General features: G+C 43.9%; 1 long non-coding RNA gene across 1 annotated transcript; it reads left to right on the top strand.

The window, feature by feature from the left end:
- Positions 1 to 13058: 13058 nt before the first annotated feature.
- LOC133250083 (uncharacterized) lies at positions 13059 to 16904 on the top strand. The gene is made up of 3 exons (XR_009737224.1): positions 13059 to 13160; positions 15767 to 15926; positions 16688 to 16904. It is a non-coding gene; the product is annotated as an uncharacterized LOC133250083 (long non-coding RNA).
- The last annotated feature ends 489 nt before the right edge of the window (positions 16905 to 17393 follow it).

Below are 17393 nucleotides of genomic sequence, written 5' to 3'. Positions count from 1 at the left end.
ACAACACATTCTCCTTTTACCACCGTGTCTATTTTCAGTAAATTTTATCTGTTCTATATAGAGGGGAGCCAGAGCTGTGTGTCTTTATTACTGTTAGTTTAAATGTCCTAATTTACCCTGTCATCGTGTTTCACTTAGCACGGCAAGTCACAATATTTTTCTGTCCCTGCAGTGAAAGACTGCAGTAAGTTGATCTTGCTAACAAGAGATAATTATTAGCTTCCTTGGGAATGTTACTGTATATGCATTGCTAAGCATTCCAGGAGGATTAATATTTCTGTGAATTTTGGACAAGACGAGGTAGCGGCCCAGAGAGACAGGACTGTTTGAATATTTGTCCTTGCTCCATTTGCCTCTCCGTCACTGGTAATTTGTTAATGCTGCTTGTGTTCCATCTGAGGTCACGTGGAGAATTAATGCACCTCAACTGACTAATACACCCAATTCCAAAGAGAGAACAAGGTAAGACAGAACCCTGGATGATCCTGGCAGTCACAAGGTTTGCATTCAAGAGCAACTTCTTCGCAGGGTGATGCTTTTCTGAAAAGTCGGCAGTGAAATGGCAGTTTGAAATCACGGTTCATTGATGTTCAAGGGTTTCTTCCTCAGATGAGCAGAGCTGTTCTGGCACTCGGAATTGCAAAGGTTTTTTTTTTTTTTCCCCTTTGCTTATTTGTTTATTTTTGTTATTATTGGGAGCAGACAGGGAAGGCAAGGGGATTTAAAATTCAGCAGAGGATCACTGAGAATCAGAGGCTGGTAGGGCTGGGAAATCTTTGATTGTCAAGCTCAGGGTCTGAAAGAAACAGAAACCTTCTGAAACATCTGGGCCTAGTCATACCTCAGTTAGACTAGATTAAGAGGAACACCCTAACCAGACTGCATATACCTGTAAGTATTGAAGGCATTGAATTCTTTTAATATGTTTCCAGTGAATTCTTCTGTTTAGGAAAACTTTAGAAAAACCACAAGGAGGCAAATGCTGACATATTAACTCGAAGTGGGAATTTAGCTGTCATTAGTAACCTTTAGGCAGTATCTGGTTTATTCATTCATCAGTTCATTTCATCAACCTACAAACATTAATAATTATTCAAAGTCTCATGTGGGCCAGATGCATGGTGGGCTTTGGGAATACCGGAGGAGGTTGTGGTCTAGAGGGGGAGAATGACAAGGAGGCAGGTAGTCTCAATACAGCAGGATTTATGGGATGCGTCAGCCCAGAGGGCTGTGTGGACATGCACAAATGCCTCAGGCCTAACAGAAGGGAGTCTGGGTGAGTCCCTCTGGAGGAAGTGACTTCTCAGGTGAGGCAGAAGGTGTAATGAGAGATGAGGCAGGAGGGTTAAACAGAACCAGGTCTATGGGATATAGACCCATGAGATGGAGTTTGGCCAATGGGAGTCGTGGCCGATTTTAAGAAAGGAAATGACAAGATCAGGCTGAGGTTCTAAAGACTACTCTGCTTGCAGTGGGGAGGGTGGCATAGAGAGGTGTCCTAGGCTGGGATGCCAAGAAGATGAGCCTGAGACTGGCTTCCTGGGCAAGCAGTTTCTGGAAGAAGTGGGAAGTGTGTGTGTGGGAAGCACGAACAGGGCAGGCAGAGATTTAGTCTAGCCCCAGCCTGATCCTATGTGGAGCTCTGGGTGTGGGGGCCCTGTGCCTTGTTATCAGGCTGTCCCCAGAAAAGAGGCAAAACCTCTAGACATTTCCCACAAAAATGCCCAGTGCTTTTCTCCCAGGGCAAGTCTCTGAGAAGGGAGCAGCTGTGAGCTCTTAGCAGCCCCTGGTCAGGGGGACATGGGTGGGGTACCAAAAGCATCTACTCCCAGAGGGAAGGAAGAGCCATGTAGGTGGTCTTGACCTCTTCCAAGGGGGGCAGATTGCAGCTTGTCGTTGCTGGAAACGAAAGGGCAAATCGGATTCTCTAATGGAAAATGCATTAGGCTGTCTAGAAAGAGCAGCTAAGCAAAGGGTGAGAACAACGGGAGATTACCAGCGGTTTGGCTGAGGGTGAGACCAAAGAGGTGGGTCATCAACCACGAAGAAAAGAGGCTCACCATCCAGAATTAATCAGAGATAAAGGGAGTGGGGTTGGAGTAGCATTGCAGCAAGCGTCAGGCAAGGCAGGGACCGGGCTATGCCAACATCTTAAAAATAAATAATTCTCCCCCGTTTCTATCCGAGGTGCTCAAGGTAATTTGCAAATATTTGCAGGCAAGTTTTCACCAGGCTGAACTGCAGGCAGAGCTCCCACTGACTTCACAGAGCGCTCCCAGGGGACAGGCAGCAAGGTGAGGCTTCGGTTCTGGGTAATTAAGACTTACGGCACCCTCGTTAGTGAAGAAATCCCGGTGCACATCATTGAAATGCAGCGGACTCTGCAGCCCTACGGCCCCTCGGCGGCCTTGGCCGTCAGAAGCCCACTGAAGCCATCATTAATTTTGCTATCCTTCACTTTCTGAAATCAAAGGATGACATCACTTTGATTAAGAGGAACAAGCACGTTACAGACAATCAGTGGAGTCAGTTTGCATTGGTCAGTGTCCTTAGAGTCGCTTACTGATGGTGGCCTTGGGGCTCCCGCAGGGATTATGAATTCTGTGAGATAGGCTGAAAGCCCACAGTCACCTTCTGAGCAGGCGAAATTCTCTCCAGAACCCACCTGCACTACTTCCTGAGTTGCAGTATTCTTTTCTGCTTCCCTTCCTAACACCGTCTCTGAGACACAAAGGTGCTCATTGGTGGTCAATCCCAGACAGTAAGAAATGTCTCTAGAACACTCTGATCCCTCCTCTGGATCAGGGTGGAGGAGAGATGGGTAAATGAATGAGCAGGTGTCTATGGAGCTTCATCTCATGCAAGATGCTGTGCTGGCAGCTAGGAAAGGTACAAAGAATTCTGGAACACATTCCTGACCCTCAAAGAGCCGACGATCTTGCCGAAGAGGTACATCTCTTCCAGCCAGGGTTAGCAGCACAACTTTGAAGGCAGACAGCCTGGGTTTGCATCCTGGCTCTATCACACTGGCTATGTAACCTTAGGCAAATTACACAACCTCTAAAACCTAAAGTTTTTGAATCTGTAAGATGGGGATAACAACAGTACCTACCTCATAGGGTCATTGTGAGGAGTAAACATATTAACAAAAGGGCTTAAACCATGGTCATTACTCAATAAATGTGACCGAGTAACAATCATTTGTAGAGTATTCACTGTGCTAAGTGTTTTATATGCTCTATTTCCTCTAATCCTCAAACAACATGTGAGGTGGGCACCAACGTTATCCTTGTTTTATCAATAAGGAAGTGGAGTCTCAGAGAAGTTAAGTGATTTTTTTATACAAAGCCACAAAGCTAGGAAGTGATGGAACTGGGGTTTGTACCCAGAGCCCAGGTTCCCTATAAGAAAATCCACGAGGGCTTTAGGTATGCAGAGAACAAAGAGCTCCCAGGGAGCTGGGGCAGTCAAGGAAGTTTTCTTCTGAGTCTTCAATTCGCGGGAGGAGCTCCTTTTATTTCTTCAGCCAATATTTGTTGAACACATACTATGATTGGGCACAGAGCTGGGGACCTTATGAGTAATGCATGGCTTCTATTAGCACTTTGAAGTGGAGGAAGTAAACAGTTGAATGCTACGTGGCAGGGAGGGACCTCTGTAAAGAGTCACTCTGAGCAGGACTTGAGGGAGAAGTTGGATGAAAAGATATGGAAAAAGGGAGAGAAACAGGATGAGCAAAGTTCAGAGGGATGAAACAGCTCCAGGAAACCCCAAGTATTTACATGTCTGAAGCCAAGGGTGAACGTGGATAGGAAGATAAGAAATAATTATCATAACCAACATCCTCTGAATACCCACAGCGTGTTAAGTACTCTCTGCTATCTCTTATTCTTTCCCTAAAGTAGGCAAGTAAGTGTTAGTCGCTCAGTCGTGCCCGACTCTTTGCAATCCCATGGACTGCTGCCTACTGGGCTCCTGTGTCCATGAGATTTTCCAAGCAAGAATACTGGAGTGGGTTGCCATTTCTTACTCCAGGGGATCTTCCCTGACCCAGGGATCGAACCCAGGTCTCCTGCACTGCAGGCAGATTCTTAACCAACTGAGCTACAAGTAGGCAAACTGCAGGCCAAATCTAGTCCACTACCTGTTTTTGTTTTTAGCCTAAGAGCTAAGCTAAGCATGATTTTTCACAGATGAACATTTGCAAAAGATTTTGATGATAGGAAAATACTAAGACTGAACCTAATTAAGCAAAGTATTATCTTTTCCCCCAAAAGAATTTCACTGTTCTCATTAGCAGACCTGTATTATTATTTTAAAAAAGTCTTCATTCTTCAATTATTATTATATTTTGAATTTTATCAGTAAAATATGTTGTGCAAATTTATTCTCTCTCTAGTTATGTATCATAGCCTTAATTTTGCATCTTGACCTACAAACTGACCTACAAAACTGGAAATGCTACCTGGCCCTTTATGGGAAAAGCCTGCCAACCCTTGTCCTTTCCAAATGCCCATGAGGCATCATTCTAATTTATGGAGGTCTAGGGAAGAAGTTGAGGACCTGAGCCATAGCAACCTGACAAGGAATAAAACTGCTCAGACTCGGAGACAAGCAGGAAGGGAGAGGCTCCCCTGGCTGTCCTGACGTGTGTGGACCTGGGCTCCGGTCTGGGGCACAATGAGAGTAAGACTTGTTTCCCAGAAAAGAATTCCTGGCCAGGGGCAGTGTGTTTCTCCCTTGGATAACCAGGTATATTCCCAGTGCTGCAGGAAATGCCAGAGGAAGTGCAGGTCTGGTGGACTAAAGGTGGGACAGACAGGTAGAGCTGGAGACGGCACGGGGGATAAATATGTGGAGATATCCAGGAGGAAGGTGGGTCTCCAGAGCCAAAGATAAGAGTTTAGAGTCATTAGGAATGGAGGCTGAAACCTCGGAGAATCAGAATTCATGTACCAAGGGAAGAAATGATTCCCTCTGTCAACAGGAGTTGGACAGTTCACCTTTTCAGATTGAGAGCAGGGATAAAACACTTACTCATCTTTGAAGCTCTTGGGGGGTGGGAAGGAGGGGAGTGGGACCAAGATGAATTCAGTAGATCTGGAAAAAGGAATCAGAGCTATTTTTGGAAAGGGTTATCCATGTCAGTATATGATATTTCTTCACACACACACACACACGCACGCATTCCAAAGGATCATGAAGGATATATTTTTAAAACTCCAGTGTGTGCATTAATTCACACAGAATTATCTGATTAGCTTCAGAGGCTGCTGACTTGAAGATCTCCAAGTAAAAGCACAGGGGAAAACACTCGTTGTGATTGAGAACAAAAGAGGAATTTCCTTCAAGAGAAGTTTCAGGAAAACAAAGTTAGAAGCCGCTCCTGGTTACATAATTCCAACCTGGGAAAGTAAAAATCTTTGATTATCTATTTATGCCCTGCCAAACTCAGAGCCCAGAGGATATCAGACAAGCCTAAAAGAAACTGATTTCCAGCACTTCTCCTTTTCCTTGTTCTTGTTCGTGGTCTCTCTAACCTTGAAGAACTAGCCTGCATAGGCTTCCTGCTGGTGTGGGGCTCCAGGCAGGGCCGCTTCGTTATGGGAAAGGGAGGTGCTAGTGAGGGAGAGACTGGGAGGAAGGGAGAGAGGTGACCATGCCGCCACCTAACTGGGGGCAGGACTGAGTCAACTTGCCAGCTCGATTCTCTTAGACCTACTGTTTCCCCAAGAATTCTCAGGGAAAATAAGGGGGAAACCATGAGGCTGTCCAAAACTTCACAGGGACTAAGAGCAAGGGTTTATCGAGGTTTGGGGTGTGCCTAGTCTTTGAAATTTTTGCCTTGGTTTTCCTTGGGGCCAGTCCTAGACCGTAAGGTTCTTGTGTGTAAGTTATAAAAATATGACCCATTGTCCCTGGCCCTCTTCTCCCCCCCACTCTGGGCAGCCCGAGGCTAGGACTAATGGCAGAGCAGAGTGGGCAGCCTCCCTCTTGCCCCCTTCGGGGAGCCTGGGGGCAGAGCACACCTGTATATCTGACCCCGCCTCCATACCCCCACCCCCGACCCCAGTCGTGTGCGCCCTGTTCGATGTTGTTTTTGCTTAGTCACTAAGTCGTGTCCAGCTCTTTCTGCAGCCCCCATGGATGTAGCCTGATCAGGCTCCTCTGTCCATGGGTTTCCCAGGCAAGAATACTGGAGTAGGTAGCCATCTCCTTCTCCAGTGGTTCTTCCATACCCAGGGATCAAACCTGGGTCTCCTGTATAGTGGGCAGATTTTTTTTTTTTTTTTAACCACTGAGCCACCTGGGAAGCCTGCCCTATACATTAATTTGCAGAAAAAGCAGCATCTGGAAAATGGGTGCTGCAGAAAGCCAGATGGCATGGTTGGGGGGGGGGTGTTAAATTAAGTACTTAATGTATGTCCATCTCAAATACTGATCTTTTCTTTGGACAAATAATGTAACAGTAGGCCCAGGGAAACCTGGCTTTTCATGGACTCTATTCTCCCCTGGATTTAATTCTGCAAGAGATCATCCAGGAGGCACTCTGAAAAACTGCAGCCACACTTTTGAGTTGCTAGGGTTTGACTGAAGAAGTGATCATTCTATTGTTCTAAGTGGAACCCGAGAGCAAGACAAGATCCGGGAAAGCCATTAATAAAAGAAAAGGCAACACATTCCCATATCTAATACAGGAATGAGATTTTCATGAGCTATCTTCCAAAAAGAAAAATGCATGTGCAGAAATAACATGGATAAACCCAAACCATTATCCCTCCTGATTTGAAGGGAACATATAGTGTTGGGAAGATTTCTGTATTTACCTCTGAACCTGATTTTCAGGTCATTTTGTCATTGATGAACAGTTCCCAAGTGCCTTGTCAAAAAGGGTTGCTTATTAAGTCACTGAAAGTATAAAAATAACAGACAATGTAAACTGTAAATCATTCCATGAAGCCCTGGTGGCCCAGACTGGATTTGGCACTGAGTTAAGCAGTTGCACAAACATGAACTCAGCCCTTTTCCATGGCAGATCCAGTGCTAACTCCAGGTAAAGGATGATTCACAAGGCACTGCCGTGTCTGAGCGTGTTCACAACCCAGCGGGGAAGGAGCAAACAGATTTTTAAAATACCGTACAAGATGAGGTTAAACCATTAGACATCAATTGGAAGGATCACTCTGAAGCTGCACTGAAGTATAGATTATATACAGAGTGTGCTGGGGACACAGACGAGGTGAAAATTAACCCAACCCAGGGGTGCCAGGGAAACATCAAGACAGAGACATTTGAATGGTGTCTAGAAGGATGAATAAGAGTCTGAAAACAGCATGGGGAGTCTTCTCTGCTGAGTGACAGCATGGGCAAAGTTTTGGAGACATGACTCTGCACAGCTAATGAGGGAACAGGAAGAGATTTGCGTGGCTGATGGTGTGCGTAAAGCTGGAAAAGAGGGCAGGGTGGCTGGGCCGGCTCTGTGTGGATATGAACCCTGGAGATTTTTTAGGCTGAGAAGGGCACAAGCAGATTGGTGTTTTAAACAGTCTTTGATCTGCAGAGCAGAGCCTCCCAGTGAGATCCACCTTAAGGGTGATACATGGTGCTGTTTTGTGTGTGTGTGTGTGTCTTTTACTGATTCAAAAAGTTAATCCACTTCCTAAAGTTCTTTGCTTATCCTCAGGAAGTGTTTACCCTAGAACAGAGGTCTTCAAACTATGACCCACTGGCCATATCTGGTCTCCCACCTGTTTTATCAATAAAGAACACAGTTTCGTCATTTCTTTGTGCTCTCCACTGTGGCTGATCTCAAAGTGGAGTTGAGTAGTAGCAATATAGACTGTATGACTTGCAAGGTGTGAGATATTCATGATTTGATGCTTTACAGAAAAACTGTGCTGACCCTTGCCCTTTGATTCTCTGAAGTTTATGCCAATTTTCCCATCAGACTAGAAACTTTGGAGATCATCTTGAAGGTTCGCCTCATTACCTTGTGTACGGCTCACCTCTGCCTTTAACAAGTGGCCAAATTCAATCGTGCTGTTTAAGTCAGTAGCAGGAAAAAGAGTGAAGAGTCATGTACAAAGGAGGTTGAACACCAGGAACTAGGCAAGTCTGGTCAAACCACTCCATTTCTTCTCGGCAGGAGTCCGCGAGCATGAGATGAGCAGCCTGCCAAGCATATTGATTGCATCACAGTTCTAAAACCTTCCACCATATAGGTAGGATGGAACTGATTGGGTGGTTGTGTTATGGCCAAATAATGGCCTACATAATGTACAGATGAATGGGCTGACATCAATCTTGGAGATCTCTAACAAGTTCTCACAAGACTCCGGACTTAACTCCTGCCCTGCTCAGCATTTTTATTGGCACAAATAATTCAGAAGCCACGTTATCAGTGTGACGTTTGCCCATAGCTGGGGGATAGGGGATAGCTAGTAATGGGCATTGATTTGTCAGCATCGCTGTTTCAGAAAATTCTTGATAAGCTAGAGCGGCGCTTTCCTAAGGGATAAATGTGAGACTCCTGAACATCCACCCCTAACGTTCCTGGGCCCCGGGGCGAAAGTACAAATGAAGACCAGCATTCCATACAACCAAAGACTTTGAAGTTATAAATCAGACTAACAAACTTTTAGACAAAGTGTGTTCTTTCTTCCTACCTTGACACCACCTGGAAGCCTAGATTCAAATTCAGATTCTCTGAGTCCTCAGAGTGTTAATGCTGAAAGACAGGCAGCATGGGAAAGAGTCCTAGTCCCCTGGGTTTCAGCTTTCTGGAAGATGAATCCATCTTTCTATTTTCTGGCCTTACTCGGACTCCTCAGCAACTTCTTTCCAGTTGTTTCCTCTTTACGGTCTCATCCCTTGTATCTGTCATTTGGTACCATTTATCTGGCTCTATCCTGTGACTTTTATACTTAAACTCAATTCCTCTTGCATTGTGGGTTAATTTGTTTCCAGTCTCTTCAGGTAACCCTGGTCTAGTGCTTACATTTGGCAATCCCCAGGAAATAGTGTCCCTGATGGACTCCCCACCAGAGCTGGCCAACAACCTGGCCAACTCCCATCTACTTCCTAGCTCCCAGGTCTTCCATGATAGCCTCTCTGCCTTGCCAATACCTCTTGAACTTAATCACCAAGGATGAACACATACTGCAGCCAATTTGGGGTAGTGAGGGTGGGAGGTAGTCCCACCCACAAGCAACATACTTCTCTGAAAGCTAGTGTTTTTATTTTCAAAGGGTCACATGTTTTAAGAAAAAAAATTAATCTTCAGAATATGATTAAATATGTATAACATACATTTTAGAAAGGACACAAAGCATAAACAGCATAATGAATTAGCACAAGGCTTCTGACCACCAGGTAAACAAATGCCCCGTAAGACCTCACCCTTTTGTACCTCGCTCTCTTCTCCCTGAAGGAAACCAGCTACTATTGTCCATTTTGCCTATTTTGAGATTTTATGTAAATGGAATCATGCACTATTTATTTCTTTGTGCATGGCTTCTTTCACTCAATATGTTTGTGAGATTCGCCTGTGATGCCACGTGTGGGTGTAGTTCACGCATTTTCATTGCCATGTGTGCATTATGTGAGGACTCCATGATCTACTTATGGGCTTCCCTGGTGGCTCAGATGGCAAAGAATCTGCAGGAGACCTGGGTTCAATCCCCTGGTTTTCCAGAGTGACTGAACCCATGGAGAAGGGAATGGCAGCCCACTAAAATATTCTTGCCTGGAGAATTTCATGGCCAGAGGAGCCTGGTGGGCTACAGTCCATGGACACGGCTGAGTGACTAAAACTTTCACTTTCACTTTTCATGATCTACTTATACATCTCATCGTTGATGGGCATTGAGACTGTATCCAGTTGTTGATTATTATGAACGTTCTTATAAATATCTCTTGGTATACCTGAGCATGAAATTGGGATTATATATATCTAGACGTGGGCTTCCCTGGTGGCTCAGATGATAAAGCGTGTGTCTGCAATGCTGGAGACCCGGGTTTGATCCCTGGGTCAGGAAGATCCCCTGGAGAAAGAAATGGCAACTTGCTCCGGTACTCTTGCCTGGAAAATCCCATGGACATAGGAGCCTGGTAAACTATGGTCCATGGGGTCGCAAAGAGTCGGACACAACTGAGCGACTTCACTTGCACTTTTCACTTTCATATCTAGAAGTAGACCTCTAGATCATGGGTTTTGCATATTTCAGATGAACTGAAACTCCCTAATAGTTTTCCAGAGTGACTGAACCCATTTGTGCACCCACCTTCAGTCTGTGAAAGTTCTTGTGGTACCACATTTTCTTAGGTTTTTAAAAAAATTATCCCCCCATGATAATAGCCATGTTTGTTTCCATGTTGAAAAATATTATACATTTTTTGCCAGAAAGGGAAAATTGACCTTTCTGGAAAATGTACCAAGTTTATCCTGTGGCTTCACCCATCCCAAAGTGGAGGAGCTCAACCAAACTGACCTCTTAGAAGTTCTTTAGCCAGAGTTATTACCTTCTAGCGGAGAAGGCAATGGCGCCCCACTCCAGTACTCTTGCCTGGAGAATCCCATGGATGGAGGAGCCTGGTAGGCTGCAGTCCATGGGGTCACGAAGAGTCGGACACGACTGAGCAACTTCCCTTTCACTTTTCACTTTCATGCATTGGAGAAGGAAATGGCAAGCCACTCTGGTGTTCTTCCCTGGAGAATCCCAGGGACAGTGGGGCCTGGTGGGCTGCCGCCTATGGGGTCGCACAGACTCGGACATGACTGAAGTGACTTAGCAGCAGCAGCAGCAGCATAACCTTCTAGCCTTTCACCAACTTTTTTATTCAGAGCCCAGCTTCCCTCCTCTGGGAGGGAAGTGAGGAGGACCCACTGCTGACCTTCAATTTATTTTTCCAAGACAGTTCTTATCTGAATAATCTTATTTTGATCACACATTCATCTCTCTGTCACTTAGATTTGCCTCCAAGTCCTTTCAAGGAAACGGACCGTATACTCCTTTAATATATACCTCCATCACCTGCAGGAATTCTTGGGACTCCGTGGGGAGCCATAAGTATTTGCTAATGGACTGCCCTGCTTAGTGTAGCTTAAATTCCATCTTTATATGATAGTTTAAGTGATTTAATGAGTGGCTGTCACTGACAAGGCACTTGGGGACTGTGCATAAAATGACACAATAGTATAAAAATAAAGCTTTGCTCAGAGACTAATACACAGAACTGCTTTCCATGTACACATCACTCTATCCTAGAGGAAATCGTTCTTTCTTTGGTCAAGTGCAGTCTGTTTTCATTGATAAAACTAAGCAAATCCTCATTCCCTTCTCGCCTGGTTTGAATGCTTACAAAGTCAGGAATCATATATAATATTCATTTCAGCAATGAATATGCAGAAAATGCTGCAACTCTTTATTTAGGGATTTTAAACATTGCAGTCATGTTCATCATGGTGACTGTGGGCTTTTATATCTAAGTCAGAATCATTTCTCAAATTCATATTTAAATATCTCAAATGAAATAGATAAATATCTCAAATGGTGCCCTTGGCTTCTTGGGTACTTCACAACATACAACTAAAGAAGGAAGGTTAGCCACGCCAAAAAAAGAGAAAAAAAGTAAAGGAATGGTGCAGCTGTGACTATTTCACGTTTAGGAAGCAGCAGGATCAGGGAAGAGAAGAAGAGAATTCTAGGGGAGCCAAATTTGCGATGAGAATCTGGATGTTGGCTTCATCCTAAAGCACAGTGTGGGAGTTGTTCTCTAACTTAATGATGCTCTAAGTGAGGTATACAATTTTTTCTCAGTTGTTTTGTAGGCAAGGTTTCTCTTCTGCTCCTTTCAATAATCTAAATGCTGAATGCTGACAATCCGAATGGTTACCTAGACCTAAGCACACACACAGGTTCACACCTATATCTTGGCTGGTGATTTTACGTTTTAGAATAGTTTCATTCATTCAATCATGTCGTTTCGTTCACTTTATGTTTAATGTCTAATTACATGGTCAAATAACAAATACTTACCCAGCATCTGTGATATGGCAAGTGTTGTGCTTGTTGTTCAGAGTATAATGATGTGTCCTGCTGCTGCTGCTGCTGAGTCGCTTCAGTTGTGTCCGACTCTGTGCGACCCCATAGACGGCAGCCCATCAGGCTCCCCCATCCCTGGGATTCTCCAGGCAAGAACACTGGAGTTGGTTGCCATTTCCTTCTCCAATGCATGAAAGTGAAAAGTGAAAGTGAAGTCGCTCAGTCATGTCCGACTCTTAGCGACCCCATGGACTACAGCCTACCAGGCTCCTCCGTCCATGGGATTTTCCAGGCAAGAGTGCTGGAGTGGGGTGCCATTGCCTTCTCCAGATGTGTCCTAGCCAGACATTATTCAAATAATTACACAAATGATTGTAAATGTGCATCAGTGTGAATGCTCTGAAGGAAGAGCAAGATGGAGATGTGCATTCGAGGGCTTTGATTTAGGGAGGTCTGGGAAGTGTTCTTAAGGAAGTGATGGGCTGAGCTGATGTCTGTTAAACCAGCAAGTGAATTAACTAGGTAAGGTCGGGGGAGTGGAGGGGAGCTCGAGGAAATGGGAACAGCTTGTGCAAAGGCCCTGTGGTGGGACAGTGCCTTATGTGAGGATTAGATCAGTGTGGCAGGAGCAACGAGAGTAAAGACAGTGGGTAGGACCTTGCAGGCACTAAAGGAGCTTTGTCTTTATCTTAAGAGCCAAGCTGGCACATGGGGAAGAATAGGTGGAGGACAGGAAGAGATCCAATTGCACAGTGTGAGTTGTGGGACTCAGAGGTATGCAAGGAAGAGGGTTTTAGAACCTCTTGTTCTCGCCTTACACAGCCCCAGGGCGTTTACTTGACTCGATTGCAGATGTGCCCTGATAGCTGTCAGGCAGGCTTCTCTCCCAGGCCTGGGTGGGTAATGGGGAGGATGCTAAGGGGTGGTGGCCGGCCACGCTCCAGTGGTCCGGATCCGCTCTCTCCTCTGTGCACAAGGAGCCATTTGCCGGACGCCTGTGCTTTCTGCTGGGAGACTCAAATGTATTGAGCTGTAAGAGTCTGACAGGGAAGCCTGGTTTCAACTTTAATAGAACACAGTGCACCCAACCGACTGACATAATCTCTCCCCAGAAAGGTAATGTGTGGCCTTTGTGTGCTGGAGCTTCCATTTACAACCTAGATTAAATATAGACAAATGCAGAATATAAACGTTCTTGACCCCATTTATAATGCAAATCATAAAGTACATTGCAAATGGCATTTTCAGACTCCAGGTATTCAACATTTGGAGATGCAAAAGATCTGAAAAATTATTTTTGGTTTAGGCTATTGTAATGTGGAGCCTGCTAAGACAACAGTAACAACAATAAGAATTCGAGCAGAATTCTGGGCGGGGATGGAAGGGAAGGGGCACCTATTTCCTGAATGTTGGATGTGATGGTCATAGTGCAGAGTTTCTCAGCCTTGGCACTGTTGGCATTTGGGGCTGGGTCATTCTTTGTTGCGGGGCTTGTCCTATGCATTGTGCCAATAGCATGTTTAACAGCATCCCTGCCCTCCCCTCATTTGATGCCAATAGCACGACATCCCCTCTCCTAGTTGTGATAAGCAAAAATGTCTCCAGACATTGCCAAATGTCCCCTGGAGGGAAAAGTTCACCACCCCCCCGACTTTTGAAAGCCTGTACTAGAGGATCCATAATTAATATGTATGATGTAGAGACTATTGTGAAATAAAAGTATGCATTGCCAATAATCTTAAGATTGTTCCATGTAAGAATGTTTTAATTTTTCAATGGAATGTGGCGAGAGGTTTTTCAACCTGAAATCACTTTTACTTCTCAAACTATTTAGACACATAGCACATGTGTGAAAATGACTACTTGAAACTCCCAGCTAAGGGGCAAACCCCTTTCTATTCACTGAGGGAAGCTGAACTTTTGATTTTGCAAGTCCACTTTTTAATTTTAAGTTGGGAGTGCAAAGACGGTTTTGCCATTTCTTTCTTTGCAGAAGAATAGCAGCACCGAAAAATAACCGGTTGTTCATGTTCTGTGCTTTTAAGCCTTTAAATATTTCTCAGTTTGGGTGGGAAATGGGAGGATATTCAATGCTGTAATACAATCATTTGGATGCTTACCCATAGTCTGGAGGAATGGAAAAAGCCTTGTGAAATTTCCCAAGAGGGTGAAGTGCCTGTCTGGGCTGTAGTGCTCCCCGTCCTCTGCTGGGACAGGCACTGGTGTCCAGCGGGGGCCGCCGCAGCCAGGCAGACTGAAGATATTTGGCTTTTAGCTTCTTTACTGTGCTGTACGTGAGTGACCTTGAAAATTGGCTCAATCTCCTTGGACCTCTACTGTCTTTTTCCCTGGAATAAAAATAAAAGCAGTGACTGAATCCTTCATCTTAGTGTGTTGAGGTTTAATGAGATCACAGTTGGGGGATCTGGCGTTATCATTTAAGGAGTGTTGCCTCTCACCTTGATGCTGCCAGGGCTTTTCCCCTTATTTTGCCTATTTTTGTTAAATTGGCTGGGTAGGCAGATGTTTCTTCTGTATAATTGGAGATGCAGGATTTAGAAATGTCAGGGAAGTACCTGTCAACCATCCTAACTTTAAATCTGGTGAGTTGAGGTTAGATATAGACAAATTTAAGTGACTTTTATGTATATATAAAATATATAAACTTATATATACAAAATAAGTTTAATCTTATTTTGTATAATAAGATTAAATAAGTTTAATCAATCTCTAATATATAGTTGTTTGCTTTCTGTATGTAGTATATAAAATAGATTCAAACTATAGCTATAGCAAATATTCTTGAATAGAGTCCTCATGTAAATGATAATAAAATATTACCTAAAATATTAATAGTGCCTTAATAATATAGCTTGTGTGTGTGTATACTCAGTTACTTCAGTTGTGTCCAAATCTTTGCGATCCTATGGACTGTAGCCCAACAGTCTCCTCAGTCCATGAGGATTCTCCAGGCAAGAATACTGGAGTGGGTAGCTATTCCCTTCTCCAGGGGATCTTACCAGCCCAGGAATGGAACCCAGGTCTCCTGCATTGAAGGCAGATTCTTTGCTGACTGAACCACCAGGGAAGCCCAATAGGCAGCCTTTGTGTTTATCTGGGGAAAGGAGAATTTATCTACAGTCCCTGAAAGAATACAGGGACAGGGCTTGTTTGGTTTTGTTTTGTGGTCTGTGCTGCTGGAAGGAGGAGGGTTAGGTAGGAAGATGCTGGTCTATTTATGTGAAGGCTGAAAACTGCTCCCTGACTAAGGCTGAACTTCACCAGATAAACTGGGATGAGTCCAGGGGGAAAGCAAGCAATAAAAATGAGACCAATGTCTTTGAAACCGGAGCATGATGTTGGAATATTTCAGTGGTAGCAGTGTGGGATGTTGGTCTATGGGAAAAGGGGGGAGACAGAGACCTCTGAGGTTCTCGTTCCTGATGCTCAGAAGTGTGTGTCCTGAATAGTAAGACTTTGATCCCTATCCAAAATGATACAAATAACCCCTCATCTGTGTAGTTTGCAAAGCACTTCTCAGCCACCGTGTCCTTTAATCCTAGGAACAATCCTGAGAGTGGCTGGCATCATTTTCAATGGGTAAAGCCTGCTTAGGAGGGTGAAGGGACTTGCTCAAAGGTCCTTGATTGGGAGTTGGTAGAGAACCAATTCTATCCCACATACCAAGGAAGACAAATCCCTGTTTGTTTGTTTTTTTAAAGGTAAAATAAAAATTGAAAGCAGTCAAGATTCCAGATGGAGTTGGGGATCCATAGAATGATTTTTTTAAAAGTGTCTTCCCCTGCAACTCACCACCCTTTCCTTTTTATTTGAATTTCCTGCCAATGGACTTAGGGTAAGGTCATCTTTCATTTTAAGGAGGTAAGAAAACCTGTCTTCTTGTTCATTACCATCTCTCTCCCACACTGAGACTTCCTATGGGCTAATTGGCCAAATCTCAACATTAGCTGCTGGGCTGTGTGTCACTGGGTGATAGGTAAGTGAATGATTACATGTTGTGGTTTTAATCATTTTGATCTCTCCAAGGACCATGCCTGTTCTATGTGTGTGGATTCCGGTTTATCAACTGTAAGATGCAGTGAACTGAAGTCTCTTCCTGTAATTGACCAAGAGGTCTTAGCCTAGGCGGCACATGGCTACCCTACTCATTCCGCAGCCACACTCACTACAGCCACATATCTGCCACTTTTCACTTCTCGGTTTTTTAATTTTTTTTCATTTCCTATGATTTTTGTTTGGTTTTGTCCTCTGATGATTTGGCAAATACATTTATACTTCCCACAGAGATATTTAAACCATTTGTGTTAAAGGTATATTTTTTTTTTTAATATGTGTCTTGTCAACAGTGTAGTGAAGATACAATTTTAGAAACTGAAAATATGTTCAAACACAGCCTAGTAAATGTTATGGCTCATCATTGGGTGTTTGGCCTTTGCAGTTTCATTTTATTTAATGCCATATTTGATGTTCTTGATTTGAAATACTTCCTTTTATTTTTGTCTTGAAGGCAGTATTTTTTTAACGTTTCCCATTCGACTTTCTTCTAATAACAGCTTCTCTCAAAAATATACTGGATTTCTATAGTAATTCATCTCCATTTATGTGTTTGTCTGTCCTTCTAGCATCATTTATCTACATTAAAAAAAAACCCTGCTTACTCTGGAAGGTGCTAAGACAGACCTCCAGAGTGTCAGCCCCCAGAAGAAGCCTCGTGTCCTGTGGTCTCTGCCAGGTGCCATGTGGATTTGCCTTTTCAAAGCAACACATCTGGTCATCACTCACCAACCTGCTTGGCTCTTCCTGGAATATTTTCACTGCCTTTCCACTTCACTCAGATTTGAGAGAGTTAATTATTTAATACGTTTGCAAAGCACATTGGGTTCCCTAGAGAAAGTGTGCCATGTAAATATATATAAATGAATAATTAATTAAAGTGTAAGCAGATTACTTGGTGATTTCTTCCTTAACTGCCCCATTTTCCTAATGAGTTGTTTTGAAGTTCCACTCTGGGTTTGGTTTCTCGACCCTCCTCCTTCCACACGCTTTCTCTTTCTTTCTCTTCTTAATTCCTTCTGTTTTAAATTCTTTTTCTCCTCTGCCAGTTCTATCAGTGCCTACCAGATTGTGGGTAGTCAGTCAATCACAATGATTTAGTGCCGGATCTATAGGTAAAAGCCTTCATTAACGTCAATGGGCATCATAAGCTCCTCAGAACTCTAGAGTGAGATTAATAATTAGATAATGATTCTAAGGCACTGAGAAAATGAGAAAGCAGGCTCCTGAGACGCTGAGCACGGTGTAGCGATCAGTAGTTGAGAAAACCTTGTT

The sequence above is a fragment of the Bos javanicus genome, chromosome 6 (assembly GCF_032452875.1).
Source record: "Bos javanicus breed banteng chromosome 6, ARS-OSU_banteng_1.0, whole genome shotgun sequence".
Lineage (NCBI taxonomy): Eukaryota > Metazoa > Chordata > Mammalia > Artiodactyla > Bovidae > Bos > Bos javanicus.
The sequence above is the reverse complement of the archived record's forward strand: the minus strand, read 5'-3'. Positions and strand labels throughout refer to the sequence as shown.